General features: G+C 38.7%; 1 protein-coding gene across 1 annotated transcript in view; it reads left to right on the plus strand.

Moving 5' to 3' along the window:
* Positions 1 to 1,779: 1,779 nt before the first annotated feature.
* The window catches only part of N4BP3 (NEDD4 binding protein 3), a 30,091-nt gene continuing 13,024 nt past the window's right edge, over positions 1,780 to 18,846 (plus strand). Inside the window, exon 1 of the mRNA XM_081321172.1 lies at positions 1,780 to 1,936. The gene's annotated coding sequence lies outside the window, so the exon portion shown is untranslated. The remainder of the gene's footprint in view (positions 1,937 to 18,846) is intronic.

The raw sequence follows: 18,846 nt of genomic DNA on the forward strand, positions 1-18,846 counted from the left end.
CTCCCATTTTCTCATAGTGTTAGATTTTGCTACTCTGAAGGGTACTATTGACAATTAAGACTTTGAGGTTCAGTTTTAGGATTGGGTTTTGCCTCAAGTGTGCAGTACACCTGCTTTGGATTACTAATATTAACTTGCCAACTGTTTTTGAAGCTAATAATTGAATGTTGTGTTTAGTTCCCAGTGGCCTTCGACACAACTGTGCTGATCCTCAAAGAGCTAGGCTAAATATGATAGTTTATAGAAGCATATTTAGGATTCAGTTACAGCAGCTTTTTTATATAGTTTATCAGATGATCTAGTAATGGCATACCTCAGTAGTATTATCAGATCTAAAGTGACTATTGTACATTTGTTTGAATATAAATACTCTTTGATAAGGAAGTATTCCCAGGGTTGATTTTGAAAAGAGCACAGTACAGATTTTAATATCTAAAGATAGCACGATTTCGGGTTGACGTGACAGTTTGATTGATATAACTTGAAGTGTTTAATTGCATATCTTGCCTTTTCTTAAAAATGGTTTTCTTTATACATTTAACACATTTTACCTTAGTTTTTATGTATGATAAAAATCAGTAATACTTGTCTGTTATATATAGGTTGGTAATACATTTGGACAATTATATTTTCTCATGTATATACCGTAATTTTAAAAGTGTTAACCCTACTAAAGTTTAGCCTTGAGTTCTTCAAGATTGGCCAGATTAGACATCACTAGACCTCTACCAACATAGGCAATAATAACAGAATATTGAACACTTGATAATGTTTCTTCTCCCATCCCTCTTATACCGGTACCAAGGATTGTCCAAATGGGACAATCTTTAGTTTCTTTCCCATACTTTCTCATTCTTCTGGACCAAGCTCATGTTTTACTAATGGTTATTACAAGTGCAAGTTCAGGTTCTAAACAAAATGAACTGCACTGAGTATTTCAGTGCAATATTTTTTATGACTTTTGGGTCAAACGTATAGTTTAATATACTCATGTTCCCATTCTAAAGATAGTGAAGGTATTGAATAGCAGCACAGAGCGCTTGATATGCAATGAACTACAGTTTGAAGTTTCCTGACAACCATCCTACTGACTCAAATCATCCTACTGACTCAACTCTGTTGATGCTATTTTCTTTTCCAAACACCATACAACTACTGTCTGGCTCTTGTCCTTAGGAAGTTCCATAACATATTAACACTGTAACCCCTGGAATAAAAAAAAGTTTCTCTTAAGTATCAATCTCCTCAATGAACCAGTCATGAACTAAACTTGCAAAGAAACCCTACAGCGAAGGTGATAGTTGCAATTACAGGAACAATGATTTCCAATGTTTAATTACATTTTTTTTCCTGTTCAGAAGAACTTTAGTGGAGATAATGGTTCACCTCCATTTATTCAGGACTATATGTTTCCAGTACATATTTTCAATAGTTTTTTTCATTCCTAAGAAACTGTAATTTTTCTTTTTCTCAGGGGGGTGGTTTAATTGACCTTATATTGCTGGTCAATTATACTGCTGCACTCTTTTACCTGAATCAGTGGGGCAACATCCAGAATAAATGATCACTGAATTACCGCAGCAAAGTTAAATCTGTGACTTCCCTCTTTTCCCCTTTGTTGGCCAGGCCAAGGTCAGGGGAAAAAGGCAAAATCCAGGCCGTACTTTACCGTTCCCCTTGCCGCAGTCTATTAGCGTTAGCTTTAGCCTTTTCACTTCTCAAATCTGAGTAGGCGTAGCCGTAGATGCTAAAGAACTCCAGCCCGGGTTTTGCTGCCTCCCCAGCGACGCAGCCAAAAACTCTCGGATTCCTTGCCTACTATACTGTGCGGCGTTCAAATCTCAGCGAGGGAAGGCGGATCTAAGTTTAAGGGGCTGCGGAGCAATGGAGGCGAATCCCACCTAGCAGAGGATCGGCTTTTCGAGCAGCAACGATGGTGAGTCGCTCTTGGCCAACTGTGCTTATGCGGGAAGCTTTCTCGAGAGCCCTTTTCTATTCGGGATGGGTTCAGTTGCCTTTGCCTTTGGCTTTCTTCGGACACCAGTACTTACTTGGTCTGCCCTTCTGAAACCCGCGTCGATTTATTCCATTGATTCCTTGACACGTGGTTTCTTGCCCTAAAACCAAAGAGAAGGGGAGTCGCTTCCCTTGGGAGTTTGCAACCGGCTGGACCCGATTCCTTGAGACGGGGTGCGGGTGGAGGGGTCGGCGGATAGCATATGGGGCCGGTTAATGGTTGTTTTAGGGGATATAAGGATGCTGGCGGGGACGGCTGTTAAGGTTGCCTCGGACATCAATTGGAGCGAAGGAGTTTGGTTTCTTTAGTGCCAGACTCAGCATCATGAAGCGATGGGGGGGAAAGGATGACCGGCCAGCAGAGCCAGTTGCTGATTTGCCCGAAGCCGAGTTGGGGAAAAAGTGACACCTTTTTATTTGTGAGGACGATCCTCCATGGCAGAGGCTCGGCGCAGTCAAATATTCCGTTTGGCTGGACAAAGGCTTGGATAATCGTGGTAGCGATATAATTAGTTTGTGTAGAGAACTTCTCTCAGTGAATGCCTCCTGGGTAACTAACTTCACACTGTGACATTAGTGCCGGGATAGTTTTCTACCGAGCGAGCCGTAGATCTGGCTAAACCGGAACGCATGATAGCTATAGGTCGGGTTCTGTGCGCGCCTTTTATCCAGTAGGGCAGAATAGCAACCAGAATATGGTCCGGCAGGAAAGCCGAGCAGCGCCTGTTTTTTTTGCCAGCAGGCAGCCTAATCATAGTTCATGCGAAGGTGAGTTGGAGCTGCTGCTTTCCAAAGGTTAAACTATTTCACCTGCACTAACAGCCCCCCCCCCCCAAAAAAATGAAATGAAATAAAATGCGGGGAGCTGCTTGTAATAAATAAGCGCCAGATCGGTGCCGAAGATGCGATCTCTTTACAGTTCTCCCAACGCTTTGCCTTCGCAACAGAAAAAAAAAGATAAAGACATGGGTTTAAATCATGTATACAGGCGGAATCCTTAAGAATGTTTGGTGGCTTGAGTTCAAAATGTAACAGACATCGTGCATAAATCAGCTGAGAAGTCAGTAGGAGATTCTCGAGTAGGTTGTGTGTCTATGTAGTTCTGATGTAAATGAACCTTTTTCTTTAGTCTTCTGTGCACCTTTTGGTGGTTATCTGCTTGAAACTATGAAAACCATAATCCTATTCCTTTGAGACTGTTAACCCAGGATGAATAGAGCAAAGTTGCCTCACGAGGCTGAGCCTCTTCTGCTACGGGCCTTATTCTTTTGTTGGAAGAGACCACCCTGAAGTTCCACCCTCTGTCTGTAAAGGAGGCAGATTCTTGAATATACAGTACAAATGTTTGAATATAAAACAAGGAAACTCTCCTATGTGAACAAAATTATGGAAGTGGCAAGATCTCAGACTTGAAAACTGTTTTGATGTTTTTAAATTAAATCAGTTAAATTACCTAGCATTCAAAAGAGCGATTGCAATAGCATTCCTTGTAGATAGTAGTACAAATCTATCTTTAAATCTCACTGTAAAAGTTTGGAAGAGGTGGAAATGAATTCTGACTCTCTGAGCCTTCTTTCGCTCCTGACTAGCCACATTAAATCCATGGATAAACAGCATCGGTTCAAGGACGACTAGTGGATTTTATATAACTTGTTATTTATTGATAGGAAACCTATTTATGAGAAGCTGCTTTTGCAGAAGAATTGTTCACAAGTTACAACTTGTTTTAAATGGGAATAAATGCATTATTTCTTCTCAGTTCACCAGACAATTCTTAATATCAAGAACAATAAGAAGGCTTGGAAAGCATATATTGGCCTAGGCAACACTTCAGGGGCCAGTGGTTGTGTAGGGGAACCTGCCAAAGGACAGCAGGAGGCCATCCGCTGATTTGGATGTGTATTTGTGTGTACGGATTTAAGAGTGAAAATGGGAGGTCTTGGGAGACAAACTGATTCCATTGCCATCATTAAATTTTCCCCAAAACATTTGAAAAATGCCCCCAAATTGCCTAACAATTAATTCCCAACGGATTCACCCTTGCAAATGGTGCTTGGATAAAAATAGTCAATAAGGATGTTTAAATCTAGTCTCTATGAATACCAGTGTTTATAGATACATCTAATGTACCGTATATGGTATCTTGTTTACAATGATATAATTTTTGTTTGGATCTGCGTGTGTATGTGCTTAAGTTTTGATTATATGATTTAATAACTTCACATTTTTGTGGCCCTTTCTGAGTTAGGAACGTATAAGCTAATATCAATAACAGATATCATGGTCTTGTTTTTTGGGCTAAGCAATATTATATAAATCCTAAAAGGGGTAAAAATAGCAAAAAAAATTAAAAATTAAAGACATGAGACCAGAAAAGGAAATTGTAACTATACCATTCACTCTATGTTTTCCTACTTACTATCTTTGCAAATCATTGATACTTTATCATATCCATACATTGCTTCATACACTAACTTTATTCTCTAAACTACTTCTTTCCATTTAGTCCTAACTCCATCCCATCACCATTTTCTCAGATTTCCCCTTCTTTTCAGTCCATTCCAAACCCTTTCAACATATTTCTTTTGCATTAGTATTTATTTTCTATATTGGTCTAAGACTCTTAATAAACTCACACTTTATTCCACATTATACGGGTACTCCTCAACTTACAACAGGTCATTTAGTGACCATTCAAAGTTACAATGATACTGAAAAAAATAACTTACGACCATTTTTCACACTTATGACCATTGCAGAGTCCCCTTGGTAATGTGATCAAAAATCAGACGCTTGGCAACTGATTCATATTCATGATGGTTACAGTGTCCAGGATCATGTGCAATCTCTTGACAAGCCAAGTCAATAGGGAAGCCAGATTCACTTAACAACCATGCTACTAAGTTAACAACTGCAACGATTCACTTAACTGTGCCAAGAAAGGTAACATGGGGCAAAACTCATTTAAAAACTATTTCACTTAGCAACAGAGATGTTGGGCTCAATTGTGATTGTAAATTGAGGACTACCTCTATTCAGCCTACATTCATTCATTACTCCTATCTCTTCATATTTTATCGCACACATTTTTCAAATGTTCTCTTCCTATAATATTCAACTTAATTTTATGTTTCTCCTGGCATATCCTATCCCACATAACAAAAGGGGCAGGTGCATGCTTTTAATCATAGCCATATAAGTATGTTCATGTTCAGATAAATGTTTCTCATCATGTAACCAGTCTAATATTGACTGTAAATAGTTCAGTCCTTGGCTAGCAAAATGGCATCATTTGCATAAAAGGTACACATAGGAGGGCAATTTGGAAATAAATCTCCATTTGATTATCAAAGACAGACACTTGCAGATACAGAACTTGTATTATGCACATTAGCAAACTAAAACATTACATTACTTTTTGACATAATCACCATTCAAATTGAGGCACTTGTCATAACATCTTACAAGGTTTGAAATTCCTTAGTAGTAGTCGCTCAGTGCCAAATCTGGGCTATGTGGGGGGGGTGATAAAAAACATCCCAACGGAACTTCTTCAAAAGTTCTTGGATGCATCTAGTGGTGTGCAGGTGAGCATTATCGTGAACCAACACCACTCTGGAAGTCAGCATGCCCCAAAGCTTGTTATGGATAGCTCATCTGAGTTTTCATAACGTTTCACAGTAGACTGCTAAATTGATGGTCGAACCATGCTCCATGAATCTCACTAGCCGTACTTTGGCATCTTCATATTTGGCAGGATTTTCTATGGTACCACTTCCGGTGTGGTGTTGGGTCACAATAATGCTTGCCTGCACACTGCTAGATGCACCCAAGAACTTTTGAAGCAGTTCCATTGGGATATTTTTGATTCCCCCCCCCCTGCATAGCCCAGATTTGATGCTGAGTGTCTACTACTAAGGAATTTCAGACCTTGTAAGACGTTATGACAAGTGCCTCAATTTGAATGGCGATTATGTCAAAAAATAATGTAATGTAGTTTTCTAATGTGTATAATAAAAATTTTGTATCTGAGTGTCTGTCATTGGTAACCAAAAAGTGGTTTATTTCCGAATTGCTCTCGTACATTCACATCCCCAACCAACATAGCTCTATTATCACTGTAAGTATTTAGAGATTTATCTGTTTTTAAATTAATCAAACATTTTTGCCTTAGTTCCTGCTCCCTACCGAAGCATTTTAAAACATTTTATTTATTCTGCCACATCCTTTCCTTCCATATCACCCTATTCACATATAGACAACTTCAAACTTGTTCAGCCACTCCATAAGCAAGCCTCATCAATATTGTAATAGCTTCAGTTGCATCACCTACACCTTTACCATTTTTCAATACAGTATTCTCATTGCATTTATGATAGCCTTTTTAAAAATTTTGCTTAACCATTATAGCATTGGTTTCCATTTCACTTTTGGATATATTACTATCATTCCCATAAAAGACTCTACAATTATTCCTTCCTATATTCCTTTCCTTCAGTTTCATCCCAAAGCATTTCATCACATTTATCTTTAGTTTTTTCCCCCTCTCTATTGGAAATGAAGCCTTAATGTTCTTAAACTAGATAAGGAGTGATAAAACTTTTTTTTATTTCCATCAAAATTGCTTGCATTTTCTCTCCTTCCTTTATTCTTAACCAGTTCCTTGTTCTGACTAAGTGCATTTTTTGCAACTATGTTTTTTCCTGTATATTGTTTTACTGATTATGTGCCATCACATCCGTATTGACTCTTAATGATCACATAGATTTTCTCAATGACATCCTGTCCCTAACCTGTTTTCCAATGGTGTAACCTGCCATGGGACAAGAGTTACACTAATATCAAAGAAACGGTGGCACAGAATCATTTAAGAAAGAAAGGATGCCAAAGGAGGGACAAAATGAAATATGAATGACAAAAATTAAAATAATGTTTTAATTATTTTAGATAATTAAATTAAATTGTTGAATTGTCCTTGTGGCAAGTTGTCCCGTGGTGAGTTGGCTGTGGCGAATTGACCATGGCAAGATGGCCGTGGCAAGGTGTCCCGTTCCATTTGAGTCTTAGTGAAATGGGATCTTCATTCTAACCCACTTGGAGAGGTTGTTATAAGGAATCTCCAAGACTGATTATAAAGTTTTATCTCCATACGTAAGACTTGTTTGTTGTGATAGTGACATTCATTAATTTATAGTTACAAATATAACATTTGATTATCCGTAGATTCAAGACTTTGGGCAGAAATCGGACATTAAGACAGGATCATTTATCTATCAATGGTAGCAATATCATTCTTTCCACCTACTGCAGATCGAGTTACACATTCTAACTACAGAACAGAGTTTACTAAATGGAAACAGTGGGTTGTGTTGCAAAAATAGCTTGTTGTCTCCTGCTGTAAGCCAAGTGATATACTGCAATTTAGGGAATATAAAAGCCTCCAGGCTCACTGATCGTTGAGGGAAATTCCCAACTCTAAAAAGGTAAATAAGCTAAACATTGTGCAAGTTCTCCTTATGATTTCTATGCATTCATAGTCAGGGTCACGAGCAAACTATAATCCAGATCAAAAACAAGATAGCACTAATGCCCTTTTGATTTCATAGGGAGAGTGTTCAGTCACAGTACTTTGTTTTCCAATTCTTAGACATAATGTGCAGAGATAGCTGCAGAAAATTCGCTAAAAGTTTGGAACAAATTCTTTTGTTAGATATGAAATCAAAGTGGGATTATATCAGGTAACAGCTTTAATACTTGGCTTTGCATTTTATTTTGGTCTCATCTTCTCACTTTTGATAATCAGAAGTATTCTCTCCTTAAAGAGAGGGTGATTTCATTATTCATATGCAAAGGAGTTAGAAACAAAAATCTTGTGCATTTCTTTGGAGTTCTTTGTAGGAGATTGATGATGATGTGCTATTGCCTGTATCTCTTGCCATATGATGATTTGAGTTGGGGTGTCTGCAAATGCTTTTCTGTGGCAAAGCAGTTCTGTAGACATATTTATTTTGTTCCTGAAAGAGCACTCTCAGTGCAGAGCCAAGACTGAAAATACTCATACTCAAAGGAATGTCTGGATATTGCTTTCCAGCTCTGAATGCTCCAAACACAGTTAGCTTTACCTGCCTGGGGGTTTCACAAGCTGCTTCCTGTGACATGGCTATTCTTAGAGTTTGGAGGATACAGGAAATACCGGCTATTTCCTTGTTCTCAATTGCTGCCTCACCTTGTTTAGAGAAGAAATTATAGTTTACATGGGCCACCCAGAGATTAAGGCTGTCTTTCTTCCTCTCAGGATACTGGTCTTGCCTGAAAGTATGTGGTTAGTAGAGTGAGGTGCTCCGCTATTCTGTACTGTCAGCAGTATGGATAGCCTACTAAGAATCTGCAATGGGTGTGGTCACTCAGAACAGCTATATCTATACTTCACACATTTTACTAAGTCACATTTTGTTTACCTATTATCTTTGAATAAACTATAGTCAGTTGGTTTATTCAACAGGGTAGGTTATGCTAAATCAAAACCAAACAAATTACTTTATGGCTTATTGCAATATGTGAACAGTACCTGTTATCTGTAGGTACTAAATACCATGGCATAGTGCAGGGCTTTTCAACTAGTGGTACGGGTACCACCTGTGGTACATTGGCACCTGGCAGGTGGTACGCGACCATCCTAGAAAAGTGGTAGTGGGGGAGGGGAATGAGCTGAACCGGTGGCATCACCACACAAGCCTGAGTGAGAGATGGCTGGAGCTGCAGGGCTGTCAGGGCTCAGCGGAAGCGCCAGGATCAGTGCCAGACTCCAGCTGGAAGAAGCACCGATCAGCTGGAATGTTGCAGCATCTCCAGGGTCTTGTGATTTACATTCAGATGCTTGGCAACTGATTCATATTTATGACGGTCAAAGTGTCCCAGGGTCATGTGAAGTGACCAAACCCTGCTGCAACCACTCAGCAGATGGGGGGAATAAAAACCAAACACCCCACCCCACCCCCACTGCCAATCCTCAACAGAAATGCTCACGACAATGAAAACCTTGGACAGGAGGAAGAGCACCGCTAGGCACGCAGGCAGGTGTCTTGCTTGGCTGTGGCTTGGGGGGGCACTTTTTTCAGTGCCTTTGTAACTTCGAACAGTCACTAAGCAAACTGTTGTAAGTCGAGGACTACCTGTACTTCATTACTTTTTTCCTTTTTTTTTGGTCATCAAGTTTTTGACACCTTGCTAGGTGACTCGTGGTACTTGGATGTTGCCATATCCTAAAAGTGGTACAATGGGTGAAAAGGTTGAAAAGCCTTGGTATAGTGTAATGAAATCTGGATTTCACTTCCCGTCTTGTCCATTGTATCCAAAGCCCATTATATTAGAGATTCACTGTACTTTTCCATGAGTTTTCCTTTCACCAGTGGAAAATATGTCTTGCAAAATAGCTCTTGCCACATGTTTACAACAGCAAATAGCCCACAGATTCCCTTGGGGTATTTTGAAGGATGTGATGTTCCGGAAATGAAACATAATGGATTCCTTGAAAAGGTATTACTGAATTAAATAGCTGGCTGATGAAGACTTAACTTGGGAGTGAAGTTTCCACTGGCTATTCTATTGACTGAAATGTATCATTATGATTCCCCGGTCTGAGAAAGGTCATTGCATAACTAGAAGAAATTATGGCATGGAAACATTTTCCTCCAAGGAAAATTTTAAGCATATGAACTGTTTGCAGGAAATCATAACCAAGGTTTAGAAAAATTATGCACTGTGCAGAAAGAGTAAAATTCTTACTGGAATTCATAGACATTTAGTAAATTTGTTTGGCAGCTGATTCAGAAGAAAACTAAGGAAATTACTTTAAATAAGAATTATTATTACTACTGTATCATTATTAATGAGTGGAATGCACTATCACAGTTTCAGATGAGTTTAAATGGAATTTGAGAATATACACCTAATAATATTAGCCACAATAGGTTGTTTTTTTTAAAAAAAACCTTCAGAAATAATGACAACCAAATAATTCCGCTCTGAGGAATGGTTCTTACACTTGAAAAATCAAGAGTAAGGGGAGATGCAACAAATGTCTGTTAAGTAATGCATGGCTCGTATAATATGAATAGAGAGGGGTTTTTTTTCCTCATTTTTCATGTGTTAGAATTTAAATCATCCAATTCAGGTCTGATAGAAAGAAATAATTTTAATGTAGTACACTTGGTAATATTGATTTGTATTTACTGTTTCTAATTACTGCTCGATTGAAAATGATCTGAAAGGAGACACTGATTCCAGTCCAGCTTTTCACATATGTCAAGTTGACTATAGTGTGGCACAGAATGATGGACTAGATAGGGCTCTAATCAGTGAAAAAAATATAGAAAACAAACATCCATAGAGAGTATGTCAAAAATATTATCCCCACCCCAACATTGAAATCTACCAGCATTTATAGAATGTGTCTACTCAGACCTCTCAGTTCTAATCTTCAGATATCAATAAATCATGGTATAAATTTTAATAGTCAATTAGAAATTATGTAAAAGAGGATCTGTGTATTCTGCAACAGGAGCATTTGGTCTCTAGTTTTGGAGGATCGTAAATATTTATAAAGAGAGGAGAAATACAGCAATGTCTTCGTTTGCTTCTAAGACTAAGGTTACTCTCCTGCTTTCACAGACATGCAGTGGAGTTCTTTAACCAGTATCTGCAAACAATGTGATATTGAATGGGACAAAGAAAAGAGAGTTGTTACAATATAGAATGGGTGTTCATGCAGAATAACTTGACAGTTTTAGGGTCCTTTTTCTGGCTTTGGTGGGGATCACATTCCTCACATAGGAGAAAGTCTGTGATTTAGAGGTTCAGTGGATTCACAATTCCAGTTGGATCATAATCTCCTCATCCTCTTTTTTTAGGTACATACTATAGATCAGACATGTCAAACACAACGCCTGGGGGCCAGATCTGGCCCGTGAAGTGGTTTCATGTGGCCCGTGAAGCCATCCTGGAAACAGTGAGGGAACAGCCCCCATTGCCTTGGCCCTGGCCCAGAGACCCTCCTTCTGCCAGAGACCCTCAGCTCTGTCCCACTCCTGCCCAGGCCCCCATAGGCACCCTTGATACGAACGATGTAGAGCTGGCCACGCCCACCCAGTAGGCCATATGCACTCTAGCCACGCCCACGCAGTAGGCCACGCCCACCCTGGCCATACCCACCTGGCCCCCTGAGGGCAACCGCAATGCTGATGCGGCCCTCAATGAAATTGAGTTTGACACCCCTGCTATAGATGCGCCTCTGGCAGTAAAGGGGGTGGGAGGGGGGTGTCCAGAAACAGGCTTTCTCAGACAAGCTTCTTTTCTAGATTCAGGTGGTCCTACACTGGTCACTTTCAAGCACTGAAGATGTAGTTCAGCTCCAGTTCCAGTCTTTTGGGTAAAGCTACCAATAAGACATTGGAGCTGGAAGACTACTCATTCAGTGGTATTACTGAACTGAGTTATCTTAACTTTAATTCTGTTGAATTTTGTTGATTTTAATTCTCTTTTAATGCCTTGATCTATTGATAGTGTTACTCTGTTTATTATTGTTGTGAAATAACTGGGCTTTGGCAACTAAGTGGTATATAAGTGTTGGGAAATAAATAAATTCACTGTAATCAGATTAAGCATATTGTACAAATAGTCATTATATATACTAGCTTTTTCCTGATGCTGTATGGAAACAAAAGGGCTCAACAGACAATGATTGGAGTGCCCCATCTTGCCATAAGGTAGAGTTTTTCTCCTAAATGGCAGGCACTGGTCCTCCCTATTGTGACCGGGCAAGAATCATAAAATACGGTTCAAATAAGATGCAATAATAATTGCAATTGTAATTGAGAAACAAACATGAGACTCTCATAATTGCATTTTACAACAAATGTTCTCTGCTTCCTTTGCTAATTACCGTCTTTTAATTGGGGTATAGTTTCATATTGAACAGATTCATAATACTCTCCAGTCTGTTGGTCTGATCTCTAAAGATTCCGTTTCCTATTACTAGGCTACTAATACTAGACTGCAAAGAACCAAACAACCATTAGGTGGCAGCAAAGAGTTAGAAAACTCTCTTGCCATCTAGTGTTTTTAAAAAGTTTTCAGCATATTTAATAATAATGATGATAATAAATGTATTTCTACTAATCTAAACATGCTGAGGGTAAAACATATTTGGTCACATTTCCAGCATATTGCTTCATGTATACCACAAGTAATCGAAGCCTGTCTTTACGGTCGGCAGGCAGTGCTATATGTAGCAAGACTGGGAACTTAGCTTATGCCTTTCCTACTTTACTAAAAAGCATTAGGTGAAAATGTCAGTTGACCAAAGCCATTATGGGTAGCAGAGGTCAATCTTATGGGCTCATCTAGTGACAGCCAGGCAATATGGAAGATTGTGACTTGGAATGCAAGAGGAATAAATAATAAAGAGCATGAAATATGTTGGGTGTTTGTGCAAATAAGAGAATGTAAGAAATGTGAATGAAAGTGGTTTGATCTTGTAGTTGATGAATACAGATAGGAAGCGGGGGAACAAGTTTCATTATAAATAAAAGAGTTTAAAATGTATGTTAGAGAGTAGAACTTGTCATGCTGTTTGTTGTGGCATTCCTGTTGTGGTAGGAATCCAAAGGTTGCTGATAGTTTAATGTTTGGCTACAGTGAGGTGTGATATTAAAGAACCAGATGGTATTTAAGATGATATTAAATGACATAAATAGATATGGGTGGGAAACAAACAAAGGTTAGGTTTTGATTTCTTGGTTATAACCATCTTGATTTTTTTTACATTGGATCTCCCTGCAGAAACCCCCAAGAGAGGCATCTCCAAAAGAAGTTCAGAGATTGCAGTTTATGAAAGGAGCATCATATTGATGTGATCCAAGCATTGTCCCTTTTGTGTGCATGTTGTAGCATCATACAGACCTTTTTATACATACAGACCTTTTTATATATAAAAAGGACAGAGATTGCATTGCTTTCAATGAAAGCATTGGTTTCTGTGGATGCCTCTGCTTCATGAAATGATGAGGTAGATGAGATAAAATGCATAAAAATTAAACTGCAAAATGAGAATGAGAAGAACGCTATTTATACAGACAGAGAACAAGGAACAATGCAGATTAAGAGGCAGAGAACTTGCAGAATATTTTAATGGAAATAAAAATTATTGAAAGTGGGTGAAGGGAGCTGTCAGTTCCATGAGGAATATCAGACCAAGAAATAAATTCCACAGAAGACTAAAACAACTTTTATTAAGATATACTATAATAACAAAATCTTGCAAGTCTGATTCTGCTACACCTCCTCCCCTTCTTATATGAATTAGGGTATTCTCAATCTGAGACATTTACACAAAACCTCTATATTATTTGGTCTTAGGCCGTGCTTCCGTCCTCATTGCTTTAATGGATCCCTCCTCTTTCCATCAAGGTCATCCTATTTTATTCTCTACAAGAATAAAGAAAGAGCTTTTAGCAGAATGATTTCACTTAAAAATGAAAGGGATGTTTTGTGATGAAACTAAAGTGAAGGAATCCGGCTAGTGTATCTTAGATATATGGGAATGATAGTGATATACTGAACAATGGAATTGAAACAAATTCTGTAATTGTTAATGTTCGAGAAAAAAATGATGGAAAGTGGGCCTACTTACAAATCCAATCGAGATTTAGGAAGGATAAAAATGAATGGGGGATATATACCTCTGAAACAGCATTGGACAAAATATTATTGGGACCGGACTCTAAACAAATAAGGAATTTTTATAAATTACTTTTGGGATATAAGCTGTTTGAAGAGCAAGTGAAAGACCCCATGCTGACCTGGGCTAACAATTTAGGACATAACATCGACCTAGATACTTGGCAAACAATTTGGGATAGAAATAAAAGGATAACACTGGCCTCATCGTATAAAGAAAATTTATTTAAAATGTTTTACCGATGGCATCTTCCCCCAGCTCGCTTAGCAAAAATGTACACAACAGCATCTCCCAAATGTTGGAAGTGTTCTGAAGAGATAGGAACATACTTCCACACGTGGTGGTCTTGCAGTAAAACACAAAAATTTTGGAGAATGATTTGGATTTGGCTGAAAGAAATATTGAATCAAGATCTGGAGTTTAGTCCAGAACTTTTCTTGTTGGGAATCACGAAAGAGAAATATCCTAAAGATGTGCTATACTTAACGATCCATATTATCACAGCAGCTAGATTATCATTTGCGCAAAAATGGAAAAAGAATGAGATCCCAGGACAAAAAGAGGTTATTAGGAAAATTTGGGATTGCGCTGAAATGGACAAATTAACTTTGGAATTAAAGAATAAAGATCAATCAGACTATTATAGAATTTGGAACAAATTGTATCTTTGGATAGATAAAAAGAAAGGTCTCTATTAGGGTTTACAGACTAGCTCACTGTTTTAAATATTGTGGTATTTTATCGATTTGTAATCTAAGTGTATTTAAGTGTATTTTTGATGTACATATATACATGTATATATATATATTTAAACATTGTAGACAAAAAGGTTTGTCAGCTCGCTGGTACTGTGTCCAATGTTTTTAAATAATAAAATTAATAAAAATAAAAATAAAAAATGATGGAAAGGAAGTAATAAATGCTTTGAATAGAAGAATAAGGCTGCAGGTATAGATGGCGTAACTCAGTGATGGCAAACCTTTTAGAGACCGAGTGCCCCAAACCCACCCTGTCACCCACCCTGCCTGCCCACCGGGCCACCCACAGGGAGGCGGGGCTGGAGCAACAGCGCATATGCCCACAGAGAGGGCTCTGAGAGCTGCCTCTGGCATGCGTGCCATAGGTTCACCACCACTGGTGTAACTTATGATGCTAATGCTATCTGTTCAATCATATCTGATTCTCAGCCATTCTATGGACCAGGTCTCTCCACATTTTCCAGTCTTGTATGGCTTCTTTCACTTGGCTTATGTTCAGTTTGGTGTTGGCTTTGATGATGTCCAGCCATCATGGGATGATGGGGTTTTTTGGCAGCCACATTTCCTTAATTGAAACTGTTAACTATAACTGAAGAAATGTTAAATTACAGAGTGGAGGTTTAGTGACATATTATAGCTATGGCTGAAGCATGAGAAAATCATGAGAGGAAACAACAGGTAGCTGGAATTTTGACCCTGGAAAAGGGACAGATAACAAAAACCAAACTTGTCTTTTCATGGTGTGAAGAGGAGGCAGTAAATGGCTACAATCAATTGTTTATGGTATATGTGTGTTAGTGTATGTAGTTAGAGGACTAACTACATTATCAGTTGCTACATTATAGTTGTAAAGGTTATGACATGATATTCAATATTTATTTTATCATTCCTGTCAACCAGATCAAAGATATACGACCCGTACCATAGTTTTGTTAAGGCTGTTCTGCATTCCTTTGGGAAAGAGCCCAGCGATGACTGTAGTTGTGCATGCCAATAAAAATATTTCTGTTTCAACAATCTCCAAATGCTGCGCTTCCTTATTAAAGTAGGCATTTTCTCCACAACAGCAGCTATGCTTGCTTATGGATGTCCATACAACTTGTTTAATGTGTTTGTGCATATTGCATTTGTGCTTGACAATTAGCTACATTGCCTTTTCTTTTTCTTATTCTTGCCTTCAGTTTCCTTGAGTTACCATTTCTTACTCTTTCTGCACTCTACATAATGTTGTTTATCCTAAGAAGAAATAGTGTAATGGAAATGTAAGTATGTATGTACTGTAGGTCCTAGTAAATATTGTATTTAACAAACTAAGGCACATTCTTTAAGATGCCCATAAAGAGAAATTCAAAGATCTCAGAACAAGTGGCAGATTCCGAAATGATTAGATACAGGAAACTAAAGAAGAGAAAAGGCTGCATCCTCTACACAATGTTCAATGCCCAATGATATGTAGAGTCTGAATTATAGCTGCTTATTCCATTTCATTGCCAGCTTCCTCCTCTTAGGGTTATGCACACAGTACTTGGCTGCTAGAAAATAATGCTTTGAAAGACTTGACAATTTGCTTGAACTGTTAGATAGGATGCACATGTATGTGCAAATGCTTATGTGTTAGGACGCTGAGCTTGTCGATCAGATGGTCGGCAGGTTGGCGGGTCGAATCCCGAGTGCCGCATAACAGAGTGAGCGCCTGTTACTCGTCCCAGCTTCTGCCAACCTAGCAGTTCGAAAGCACGTAAAAATGCAAGTAGAAAAATAGGGACCACCATGGTGGGAAGGTAACAGCGTTCCGTGCGCCTTTGGCGTCTAGTCATGCCGGCCACATGACCACGGAGACATCCTTGGACAAGCGCTGGCTCTTCGGCTTTGAAACGGAGATGAGCACCGGCCCCTAGAGTCGGAAACGACTAGCACGCATGTGCGGGGGAACCTTTACCTTTACCTTTTTATGAGCAATTAAGAATCATGATTATTATGATTTTTATTTACATTATACACAGGGTGTTGGAAGTCAACAGGTATGGCCTTCTGGAACAGAGAAGTTCCAAGAATCAATGGGTTTGCCATTCCATGGGGATCTGGGTCACAATTGCCTCTGGGACCTACCCTCCATCTCTCTTCCAGTGATGTTGAGAAAAGAACATTTTGATGCAAGACCTCTGCTTCCGCCCTCTTGTTTATTGAAGTTGAGGACCCAGTTGCATACTTTAAAATGGGTTGCTCTGCTGAAAGAACAGTGCCAATATCTGCTATAGCTGGTCTGGCTTTCTTGGAACAGATTATATTTTTAACACGTGGGAACTCACCACTTGAATTGACTGGAGTTGGCTTAGTGGAAAGGGAAAACTGGAAATCATAGGATCTGTTGCCCATTCAGCTGTGGATGTTTTTGTATCTGTTGGCAAACATTTTCTTTCCAGATGATTTTTAAAATTATTTCAGTTACCAGTATGCTGATTTAATTAATTGTCTAAGGAGATTCTCCAAAAGGCAACTGGACTTTCCTGGTTTTTCCTTGAAAACATTTTGCTTCTCATCCAAGACACTTCTTCAGTTCTGGCTTTAATTAATTAATTATATAATGATTACGAAGCTTATGTAGTGCTTAGGGACATTGTCACCTGAGGTCAGAGCATTGGTGTTTGTCAACAAGCTCACTTAAATTGCCACTGATGAGATGCCAGCCTTGCTACAATTCCAGAAATCAAGTTCTCAGTTGATAATGAGCGAGCTCTTCTGGGCCAGCCACTGGCTGGTTATCTTGTTACCTGACTGGGTTACTGCTTCAAATGTGTTCTAAATATGTCTCACTTTAGAAGGATTTAAGAGTAGTGTGGAGCTGGTTCCTGTGGAACTGTGGATCCTTTTGATCTGCTGCTTTGTGGGGATGGTGGACTGGAGTGCAGTATTTCAGATGGTTGGAAGCAAATACTATCAATTTTGGTGTATTCTGCCACATTAACAACAGTCATTCATATTTGGACAAGTAGAATGTGATATGCCATTTCACTGTGTTAGCTTGTACTTGCAGTGTATATTCTTTATTATTTTACTTGGTGGAACATTCGGAATAGTGGTCCTTCACCTGCACACATAACTGACATATCCATGAATCCTCAATTTTTGTTGGATACATAGGTTTAATGATTTACCACTGTGTGTGTAAAGCTTAAGTGTGTAGAAAAGAGAAGAGGATGGATTGTGTATGTATGCATGAATGCTGTATATGTGCAGGTAACCGTTCCAAGCTGCTAATGAAGATAAACATATGTGGCCCACCTGTGCCTGATAGTCCATGTTTAGCGACCACAATTGGGACCAGCAACCTGGTCATTAAACAAAGTGGTTGCTAAGTAAAACATGGTTTTTCCCCATTTTTTATCCCACCTTTATTACATTTATAAATAACTCAAGGCAGTGAATGTATCTAATAATCTAATAATTCCTCCTCCTATTTTTCCCCCAGCAACAGTCCTGTAAAGTGGGTCATCTAGCTGTTTTCATACCTAGGCAGGACTAGAATTCACAGTCTCCTAGTATATAGCCTGGTGTCTTAAACTGGCTCTTACTTAAGCTTTTCTTTGTTTTACAATCCCACAAAAGGTCACAAAGTTATTTTTGTGGTTACTGAATAAAGACTACTTATATTCTGTAATGTTTAAGGTGCAAACTGCTCCGTCCTGGTTAAACAAGGAAATATGGCTCTGTTTTACTTATTGTACTAAATTGAGTTCAAACTCTCTCCTAGAAAAGGGTAGAGTTTGACTCTGTTGCCTAATAGCCTTTCCGCATTTCTTTTGGTTTAGCTGTTTGCATTCTTTTTCTTTCTCTTTGTATCTAATTCCAGTGTGGATATTGTACTTAAAACTACTGAAAGAAAATTCTGCATCATTTGAGCACAAACTTTTTAAGACAATTACTTTAATCCTTGTTCAGAGAAACTAGAGACAAGTAGTCTTCATTTAGTGACCACAATTGGCACCAGCAACTTTGTTAAGCAAAGTGGTCACTGAATGAAATCACAACTCTTCTTACAGTCTTATTTTAGCTTTTTTTTTTTTTTGCTTTCAAACCTGTGAAAGTGATATATGCAAGGATGGATTGGAAAGTTACTTTTTCACCATCATTGTAACTGTGAACAGTTGTTGTCTGAGGCAGTTGCTAAATATGAACTATAAGTAATCCTCCTTTGAACTATGGTGCTGGAGAAGACTCCTGCGAGTCCCTTGGACTGCAAGGCGATCAAACCAGTCAGTCCTAGAGGAAATCAACCCTGATTGCTCTTTAGAAGGCCAGATCCTGAAGCTGAAACTCAAATACTTTGGCCACCTA

This window comes from Vipera berus (assembly GCF_964194415.1).
Source record: "Vipera berus genome assembly, chromosome: 2".
Taxonomy (NCBI): Eukaryota; Metazoa; Chordata; class Lepidosauria; order Squamata; family Viperidae; genus Vipera; species Vipera berus.